Source organism: Talpa occidentalis, unplaced genomic scaffold (assembly GCF_014898055.3).
Source record: "Talpa occidentalis isolate TD23 unplaced genomic scaffold, MPIMG_talOcc4v2.1 talOcc4.2, whole genome shotgun sequence".
Classification (NCBI taxonomy): Eukaryota; Metazoa; Chordata; class Mammalia; order Eulipotyphla; family Talpidae; genus Talpa; species Talpa occidentalis.
The window spans coordinates 118305256-118316080 of record NW_023602073.1 but is presented as its reverse complement, the minus strand read 5'-3'; the positions used below and the strand labels follow the sequence as shown (position 1 = coordinate 118316080).

The following is a 10825-nucleotide window of genomic DNA, read 5'->3' as shown; positions in this document are numbered from 1 at the left end:
CTGTGGGATCTGAGGATGGTGTTGCCATCATCTTGTGACACATAGAGTGATCTCTGATGACTAAATATATATCAGGACATCCTGAAAACCTTTTTAAATAGCTTGCTTTGTTTTTGAAGAAGGGGGGTGGAGAGGAATGATAATTCAACTTTAACGTTAATTTTATCATTATAAATACAACATATTCTGTATTTTTAGAAAGTTAAAATATCCCCAAAAAAGGAAACAGAAAAATGTCATTCATGTTTTTACTAAAAATGATAAAACATAAGGAAATATTTGTGATTAAAGTAGGTTAATTAACAAGAAATTCAGTGGCTTTGTTCTTGCTTCCTTCGCTTCACTAGCAAATAAACAGAAAAGAAATCAAACAAAAGGTCACCCTCTAAATACAACTGTTAGCATTTTGGTGTAATTCTTTCCAGTCTTCTCTGCAATTTTGAATTTTTTTTTTTAAAGTTGCAATAAACCATACTAACAATCTTGTGTTCTTGCTCTTGTTTTGTTACAAACCTGTAATGACCTCTAATCACAAACCCCTCTGGCCCCAATTTTTGTGTTCATCATTTCTTATTATTTATTTCAGTTTTTTCTGTGGTAATGTATCAGTACATATACTGCTCAAATTTTGTCTTATTTTAAACTTTGTATAAAAGAAATCATAACATGTATTCTTATGTGCCTTATGTTTTTCCTTCAATATTTATTTTTGAGATTCGCTCATGTTGGTACCTGTTACCCTAGTTCATTCATTGTCACTGTTATAAAGTATTTCATCACACAAATAATGTACAATAATCCATGATCTGTATTACCCATTCTACTATTAATGGGAACGTAGGTGCTCTTTAGTTCATTGCTACTATGAACCATGTGACTACGACTATTCTGTACATGTCTTCTTTTACAAACAATAGGGAGTTTATCTTAGCGTCAGGTTAATCCACTGTGCAGTGTTTAGAACTTGCTACCTCATCTCCACTCACTGACCTAGTGATCCTATCCAGTCTCATAACTTAAAATTCCTGATGTTGCTGACTTTGATTGTACACATGATGTCCACATTTATATTTGGAATGTAGAACTCTCCTCTGAATTATAGATCCAAGTATACAACACCTCAATGTCTCATTTGCAAGTCTAACATCTTAAAATGAATATGTCTAGAATTTCACCTCCAATTTTAGCTCTCAAAACTTTTTCTCTATACCCTCCCATTTTATTTAATAACAATGCCACTTAAATGCAATTAAATGCATTGAATGACATAAAATTTTGTGCCATTGTTGATGCTCTTCTCTTTCAAATACTCTTTGTTGTGCCCAACATAGACCAGTGCAGACCCCAAGGACACACAGACAGCCGATGCAAGAACACAAAGGAGTTTATTATTGGCTCGAGACCGGGCTCTCGACACGCACCGATGTAACGGCGGAGGTCAGGAGCCCTGAACAAAGGGAACAGGGATCTTATATAAGGGTACAAATAGATTTCTAAAAATTAAATCATGTTGGCAATCATTCATTAGTTATACAGGTGCATCATTCATTGGTTACACAGGTGCATTTCCTAACAACCATGGGTACACAGTTATTTTATGGCTAGTTTGACCCCATTAGTGGCCTGCATTGCTTGGTCCTATTTTATGGCCAGTTAGACCCATTACTCGGCTCCGCTATGGCTGGCCGTCTGAGATAAGACCAGAGTGGGGTGGGGGTCATAAACCCTTTTTGGAATGCAGGCTATTTAGTCTTGAGTAAGCAAAACTTGAAATACTAAGATGGTGGTTATACACAAGATGGAGGAATAGTGGCTAAGTCTCACACTCTTCTGTCCAATCTTTCCGCAAATCCTGTTGTCTTCAAACAACACCCAGAATCTGAATATTTATCACTAACATCACTGGTCCCCGCTGGTCCAAGCCAACTTATTTCCCCTCCATATTCCTGTAATAGCTTCCAACTGGTAACCCTGCTTCCATCTTGTCTGGAGTCCATTTAACAACTGGGTCTTAACTGTTAAGGTATAATTCAGATCATGATACTCTTCTGTTCTTCATTTCTTCCACAATGTCAAAATCCTTGCAGTGACTTATAAAGTCTTAAATACTTTGGCCCCTATAACTTCCCTGACCGCATCTCTAAATACACTCTCCTCCTTCACTCCACTTCAGCCATGCAAGTAACTTGGCTTTCTGCAGGGCACCAGTGCCAGGGCTCCCTTGTTATGGTTGAAATTGTGTTCCCTCACCATTCATATGCTAAAGCCCTAATCCTCAATGTGACTACTTGCATAGTGCACCTAAAACAAGGTAATGAAGGTCAAATGAAATCAGGGTGGAAACATGACCTGATAGGATTAATGTTTTTTTAAGAAATGGGACTAAAAAGCTCACACTCTTTTTCTCTCCACCATTTGAGGACAAATTAATACAATAGCCATCTGCAAGTCAAAAGAAAATTCTCAAAGAAACTGAACACTGCCAGAACCCTGATCTTAGATTTTCCAGCTTCCTGAACTGTGAGAAAGTCAACTTCTACTATTTAAGTTACCAGTCTTCTATACTTTGTCATGCAGCCCTGAACATCTGCTTAGTTAACTCTCTCACAGTCTTGGAGCCTTTACTTAAATATCCCTTCTCCACAAGGCTGCAGTCTGCAGCTATTTAAAATTGCACCCCACCTTGAACTCTCAATTCCAAACACCCGGATGTATTTTTTCCATAGCACTTTCTGATTACCTTTATATTCTTTATTGTCTGTTTTCCTACACTAGAATATAAGTTTCAGTATGACATAAATTTTGTCCTCTGGTATATTCATAGCTCTATCGCCGGCACTAGAACAGTGCTTGTCATTTATGGGCGCTCAATAAAAATCTAATGCATGGATAAATAGAAGTATAATCTAGGAAGTAAATGTCTGAGTTGTTCAACATGAACATATCCAACAATACTAGTTAATGTCATCAGGAAAGGAAGAGAATTCCTGTTCTATATCCTTGCCAATACTCTCAATTGTCAATCTTTTTTTAAAAAAAAGCTGGAAATTGTAAATCATTATGGCTTTTATTGGCATATAGTTGATTATTAGTAAATTTGAACAGACTTTCATAAATTAATTGGCCATTTGGATTTCCTGTTCTAGGTATGTAACAGGGTGGTCCCCAGGAAAGGGGGAGGTTCCAGGTTTCCAGCCCCACCCAAAAGGAGGGTGGAGCTGAGCATAGAGAAGAAGCTGCAGAGGAGACTGAGAAGGAAGGAAGCAGGATGGAGAGCCAGGAGGAGACCTGGAGGAGGAACATGGAATGGAGAGACATGTGAAGAAATTGTGCTTGCCTTTTGGTCGTAGACTAGGTGACACAGATGTGGGTGAGAGACCCATGGGGAGGTGACAATGGCAGGTTTTATCTTGATTTTGATTTTGCTCTTTTCCTTCCGGGCTTGTCTGGTTGTTTCTGACCCTTTTCTGTGGGTCCCCATTGGAAGATGCTTCAGACTTGTGGCAGGCTTTGGGGTCTTGCTCTGGGCCAGTCCCATTTGGATGGACTTTTACCCACGAGGGGACGGGTAACTTTGGGTGCTTGATTTAGAAACTAGATTCTTTGCCTTTCCTGTATTGTTTCCTAGTTTTATTAAAGTTCCTTCCTATTAAAGTCTCATATGTTTTGTGTTTATGTGGCGGATGGCAGAACCCATTTAGAATAGGCAGGTTTGCCTATTACAGGTCTGCCCTGTAACAGATTGTGCACTTAAGTGATTTTTTTTTTCCCTCGGTAAGTTTCTTTTATGAATTGATGGAAAGGAGTTTCTTATATTCCCTGAACACTAGCCCTTCATCCATTATTCATGTTGAATGAATTTGTCTACTTTTCCACTTGTCTTTCATTATTTTTCTTTAATAAAAATAACTGCTTAATTTTAATGTGAACAAATTTATCAATGTTTTCCATTAGTTTTGTGCCTTTTTTTCTGTTTGAATGTCCTTCTCAAAATTTATTCATAAATATTCTCAAATATATTCTTTCCAAAGTTTACAATGTTGTTTTTCCCATGTAAATCTATACACCATCTAGAACTAGTGTTTTTGTGTTGGGTAAAAAGTAGGATTTTACGGGCCTCCCCTGGTGGCACAGGCAGTTGAGCGCAGTGCTGTGAAGCTGTACACAGCCTCTGCAGTGTCGGTTTGATCCCCATAGGCCTCGGAGCAACCCACATGTCACGGCAGAACTCTTCTGTCTCACCCCCGGCTCCCCTCAGCGGTATTTCTTCAGTCTGCCTGTTCTGTTCCCTGCTCTGTCTCTGGTGAATCCCCTCACCCTCCCGCGCAGCTGGTCTGTACCCCGGTTCTTGTATAAAATAAATAAATAAATCTTAAAAAAATGTAGGATTTTACTTTTTTCAATTTTGATAATCAATTATTCCATACAATTTATTGTAAAGGTCATTCTTTTTCTATCTAGCTTCCATAAAATTATCAAATGTCTCTATACCTGGTCTGATTTTAGGTTCCCTTTTCTATACCACTTGCATATTCCACACAGAATTGATATCTCACTATATATATAATAAAATCTATTATATATTTATTTATTATATATCTATTTATTATATATATAATAAAATCTAGATATTACAGTTAAGCAAATTCCCTCTATTCTGTTCATACCTAAATGCACTTGGGCCACAATCAATCCCTGGCATTTCTGCATAACAATAGAATAAGCTTGTTAGATTTGTACAGCATCTCCCATCTCCAAACTGAAACCTTAGTGGGAAACTTCTTGGAATTTTGTTGAATTCACTTGTCAATAGAAGAACTGGCCTCTTATAACTATTAAATTTTCACTCCATTACTATGGTACAGCTCTTCTTTATGTAGGTCTCCTTTAATAACTTTAATTAAAGTTTTATAATTTTCTCTATGGAGGTGATATCCATGTATGACTATTTATTCCTTTATAATGGGTGATTTTATAATATTGCTAATTTCATTTTCTATTTTTCTTATTGTATAGAAAGTCAAATGTTATTCTTTATTCTGATTTTTAGATCTAAGAAACTTGTTAAATGAGTATATTAATTCTAATAAATTTTAGTAAATTTCTTTTAATTTTTTTCAGTTAAGTTTTCTGAGAATAATGACTGATTTTTTTTCTTTGTAATATGCATACTCTGTTTCGTTGACTTTTTTGTAATTTATTTGTAACAAAGAGAACTAAAGATGGAGGGCCTCTTTACCCCCAATTCAAATGGAAAACTTAAAATTATGACATCAAGAATAATGTTTTTTGTAGTTTGTTAGTATTTAAAAAAATAGATATCCTTTACCATTTTAAGGAAGTTTCTTTCTGTTTGCTAAGACAAGATTTTGGTTTTATTTAAATTATGAATGGGTGTTGATTTTATCACATCCTTTTTCTGCACCTATTGAAATTATCTTACAGCTTTCCTCCTCTAGTGTGTGAATGTGGTAAATTACATTAATTGATTTTCTATTTTTATACAAATTTTTATTCCTGGAATAAACCCAAATTGATTATTCATTCATTCCACAAGTATACACTTTACTCTCAATTTGCCAGGCACTATTCTAGATACTACATAAATAAACTTGTAAGAATACTATGTAAAGAAAGCTGTAAAAAAGTGAGAGAGAGGGAGAGAGACAGAGAAATGGAAATAAGAGAGAACTATTTGAATGGAGAATATTGGCAGTATTAACATTGATATTGAAAGGGTCTAGGAAAGATTTTAACTGGAGCATTTATCTTCTGACAATTTGAATTTCTTTCTACCCAAAGTTTTTAAAATTTATCCTGTCTTTTCTGTAGTCTTTTCTTTTCTTTCTTGTCTCATTTTAAATTGTAGAATGTTTTTTCATACTATTAATTTGAAAGTTATATGTTCTACAGCTCTTCTTTTTGTTGTTATCTCAGGAATTTTAATGTGAATGGTTATTTTAGCAATGTTTAAAATGGTCAATATCTTTTCCTGAAAAATACAAGAGACTTAGAATACCTTAATCCCATTTAATCCTCTCCTAACTTACATGATATTATTATTGATCATTTTATTTACTTACTTATTATTCCACAAAATAAGATTTATAGTGATACACTCAAATATAGCTTGGGAGGCTTAGGTTTATCTTCATATTTACCAATTTCTTTGCCCTGTTTTTTCTTGCATCTTAACTCTTTGTTCATTTTCCCTACTCCCTATAGTAAAATTTAGCTAGGTTCTGGTGGTGACAACCATCTTAGTTTGTGTTGTCTGAAGTCTTTATTGCAAACCTAAACAGAGGCCACAAATCTTTATTGTTCCACTTAATAGAAGGTAATTTTCTGTTTAACCCAACATCTTGGGTAGATTCTGAGTTTTATTTCTTGGTCCCTGTGTCATCCTCTAAGAACATTATCCCAAAATGCAGACTCAAGTCCAGGTTCACATGGTCACACAAATACTCCAGTTTCCATCTCTGCCTGCTTCCTGGCTTCCTAATTTCATTTTGTTTTGGGCCTGAGTATTTACATGTCATTTCTCTATTATTGGTGTTGGTTTTCATTTTTTAACACTGAAAATAATGCAAAACAGGAAATATTTCATAAAACAAATAACAAGCAAAAAAAGTGTGAACATTTTAAAGACTTTTGATACATATTACTTTATACATTTGCTTTTCTTCAATTATTCAAAAAGATAAACATTTTTCCATGTGTCCTATTTCTGTTACTTTTATGGATTGGCCTATTTAATATATTTGGGAGGTTTTGTTATCAATGTGGGCTCATTTTTAATACTACTTTTCTTTATGAAAATACTGAACAAGACTATAGCTCAGCTCATAGCAAAATGATGGCAATGTGAAGATACCAGACTCACCTCCTCCACATAATCACAACCAAATTACAACTAAACAAAGGCAACAACTTCTGAAAGATGAATGGATGACTGTCGCATACGTCAAGAGCAAAGGCACAGCAGACAGGGGGAGAAAAACTGTAATTAAACTGTGTTTAGAGAGCTCCAAGGGCAGTACAACCCAGGGGAGAGAGGAGCAGCTGCTATGGGAAGCCTCTCTATTGTTAACTCAAGAGCACACACACCCACAATAGGGACATTATAAAAACCAACATTACATAGAGAAGGCGGTTTACAGAGTTGACATGCAAGCTAGAGCGTGCACCGCTGAAGAACAATAGGAATAAGGGTGCAGAGTGGTGATTATGGGCTTGAGCCTATGGCTCCCAAACTAGAATAATTGCAGCCCGAACAGATGGACAAGCCAGATCAGATCACCTGTGTCTCCTCGGAGAAGAGGATATTGTTTGCATCCTGAGACTATGATATGCAAAAAAAACTTGCCTTACCCCACCCAGGACAAAATCTAGATAGTAACTATGTGCTCTCACTAACCAGCCCTTAAGCACCTAATCTTGACAGCAGCAAATGCCCTAGAATAAGACCTCATACAGAAGAGAGAAATATTCTGAGTTGTGACCGATCTCAACTATGCTTCCATCTAGTGCTACATCTATTGCACAACTACGTCTTGGGGGTTAGGCTTGAAATGACACTGTACTTGATGGTTTAACTGAGGAGTTGGCCTTGTCCAGGGGACCGCTGTGGGCCCTCACCACACAGCTCTGCTGCACGCACAGCATGCAAGAACTTTGAAACATTGGCAACAACATTTCAGTATATGTCTTGGCTCCTACCTACCTATTTACCCTTATCGAGTTACCCTTAGTGCCATAGCCATACAGACAGGTACAAAGGTATCAGTCTATGATACAATAGACACCTAAAAATGCTGAGTGAAAAAAACCCTAAGGTCATGCCTACCTTCTTGTAGGAGTGGTATAAGCCAATTTACTAAGCTACAAGGACATGCTCTATTGCAACCCATAAAACTTAAAATGAGGTGTCAAAAGAACATAACACAAATGCTGGTATAAAAACACCCCAAGAGAAATCCTACTCCAGGACAACTACTGAATATGCCTGATTAAGCATATTAGGAGTCCAAGGTAACACTATAACCATGCTTGCCACATTGAAAAAAAAAAAATGATTGATTCTAAAAAGAAAAACACAATGAAGATAGAGAAAATCTGAGTTTGTTACAACTAGAGATAATGAATTGATAAAATACTGTAACTGAATTGAAAGATACGAGAGCCTCAACTGTAGCAAGTAATGAAGAGAATTAGTTAGCTTGAAAGTTCAAGGGCACAAAACACACAAATAGAACACCAAAGAGAAAAAAACAGTAAATCAAAATAGTAAATAAAAACAATGTAAGTGCTATCTGGGATAACGTAAAGAGAAATAACTACTCATATCATGGGAGTCCCAAAATGAAAAAAGAGAGAGCAAAGCATTCAAAAATATTTTAAGAAATAATTGTTGAGAACATCTGTTCAATAAATCTGAAGGAGGAAAAAGTGTACTGATCCAAAAGGTCCAAAGAGTTTCAAACAAAATAATACCAAGACACATTATAATTCAACTGTGAAAATGTCAGAATGACATAAACAAATATTGGATGCTTCCATAGCAATCAATTCTACAAGGCAAAATACTTACAAAAGATAGTAGACACTAATGAATGACATGAACCTTCTGAGGTTAAGAGGGAAGGGTGGGAGAAAAGTCAAAGGGGTATAAGGAATGGTAGTGGAAAAAAAAATAGTGCTAGACTATGCAAAAAATAAATAAAAGAATGAGAAAGCAACCAACATAACTCCTTTGAACATCACAGATGTTAGGGAGATTGGATTGTATTTGTCTTGCTCATTTTAAGGTATGCTTCTAAATGACAAGGTTTCACTGCAGATCATGAGACCATGAAGGGAGGCAATCTAGAAGTAAAAAGAAAAAAAATATTTAACGAGAAGCGGGATTAGTTAAAATGTTGTGAAAATTGTTGCTATCATTTTATTTGCATAAAACCATTCATTAAAGTTCAAATTCTATATCCAGTATTCCTCTTTACTCCAGAGCATAAAGCAATGTGGAAAACAGCATGCCTGGAAGTATTTGTCACAGTTCTTTGAATGGGCCATTGAGAGTACCACCTTGTTTTTCATGGTTGCCTAAAAATAAAGACTGCATGCCCACAGCAATTAGAAAGCATACAGAAACTGAATATGTAAATATCTGTATTTTGCCAGCATCCTGTTATTAATTGTGTCAATTCCTATGTTCAAATCCATGTCAATCAGGAAAATTATAATATTGGGCTTGCTTCAGGCCCTGAGTGGGTGCTGGCTCGGATCCCCATGTGTGCTAGAGCGGTGACCCCGGCGCACAGTTCTGCGCACACCAAAGCCAGAAGCTGCTGCCGGACCACACCAAACAGCCCGCAGCTCCGGCAGGCAGCTGACCTTCTACACCACTGGCTGTGACCTTAGGGCAGCCTCTATAAACACTTCCTACAAAGGAGAGAGCTTCAGGGAAAAGCTGCAGTCACTTTAACTGTGTTCGAGGGTAACAAGTAGCCTTAGCAGAAAGACTGTGTGCTTATTAGTACCCCCGACACTGATGAATACGTGCTCGAAAATCTCAGTAGCAGCATTTAGGACAAGCAAACCAAAGGTGAAAAAAAAAGAAAGAAAATCAAAGGTGAGAGGAGCAGTAAAATCCAAGCCAGAATGAAACAGCAGCCCACTTGTCCTTAATATAGCCATCATAACCGCCTTTCAGAGCTCCAAGGAAGCCTCCTCTTCCCCCCAAAACTTCTTCCTTGGAAATAACCTACCACCTGAACCTCAACAAGAGGACCTTAAAGGAGAGCTGAGAGCCAAAATAGAGATTATTGAGCTGATGAGCAGCAGCAGTGGAAGCAGCTACTTAGACACTTGAGAGTCTGCAGTTCTGGCAGCAGTGACTGCAGTTCCCGCATGGAGGGAAGGGTAATGGCTAGGCCACCCCTCCAAAATCTTCACACCAGCAGTCTCACAACAGCAGGCAGCACCCGCCAACAGGCCAGGCTGCCACAAGGAAGAAAGCAGCTCAACCACACCTTCAAAAATAATTTACAGGTGAGTGAGTCTGGCAGTAACACTGGTAACTAGAGCCGATTATTTTGAAGTCTGCTTTTTGGAGCAGAAATATGCTGCAAGGCTGGGTTGATTTAGCATGGAGTTTGTAGCCCTAAGGAAAAGGTTGTGGGTCAGTGATTTTAGTGGGAGTTTGAAACTGGAGATTTCATAGTCAAGACTTTAACTTGGTGGTGATGGGTGATTTCCTCATGAATTTTTTTTTTCTCAATAATCCAATGTTTCTGAGTTTAGGTAGATTTAGAGAAGAACTAACAATCGCGTTTCTAATTTGGTTTTAACACTTAGTGAATAACAGACCCATGTGCCCTGGTCTACGTTACTCAAAGGCCATAGCTTCACTAGTTCAGTGACTCAAGTCAGGTTTAAGCCTCAGCAACTACCAGTTTGTCCAATGAGCTGCACCAGTGAGATGAAATGCCATCCTTGAGGGGTAGAAGAAAGAGGGAAATCCCAAACTTCAGTATAGAACATATTAAAACCACTTTCAATTGTTGGTACAAAATGTTAAGTAAGTTTTGTCTGACCCAGGCTGACCAGCCTGTGTAGAAATGGACTTCCAATGTCATCTTGGCCTAGAGCTCTGCTTGTTCAACCTCCTCGTTTACAGATAAGGAAAGGGCAATTGGACCCAAAATTTGAATGAATGTATTCTGAGAAATTTCCACCTACTTCAGTTCAGTGAGTACCAAGAACATTAAAAAATTATTTTTCTCCCCCATTTCCCTGACCCCCTATCCAGGTTTTTCCCTCTGCTCCC

At 37.3% G+C, this 10825-nt stretch overlaps 1 pseudogene; it reads left to right on the top strand.

The window, feature by feature from the left end:
- The first annotated feature begins 1365 nt into the window (after positions 1–1365).
- LOC119251517 (ELL-associated factor 1-like) lies at positions 1366–10080 on the top strand (annotated as a pseudogene).
- Positions 10081–10825: the final 745 nt, after the last annotated feature.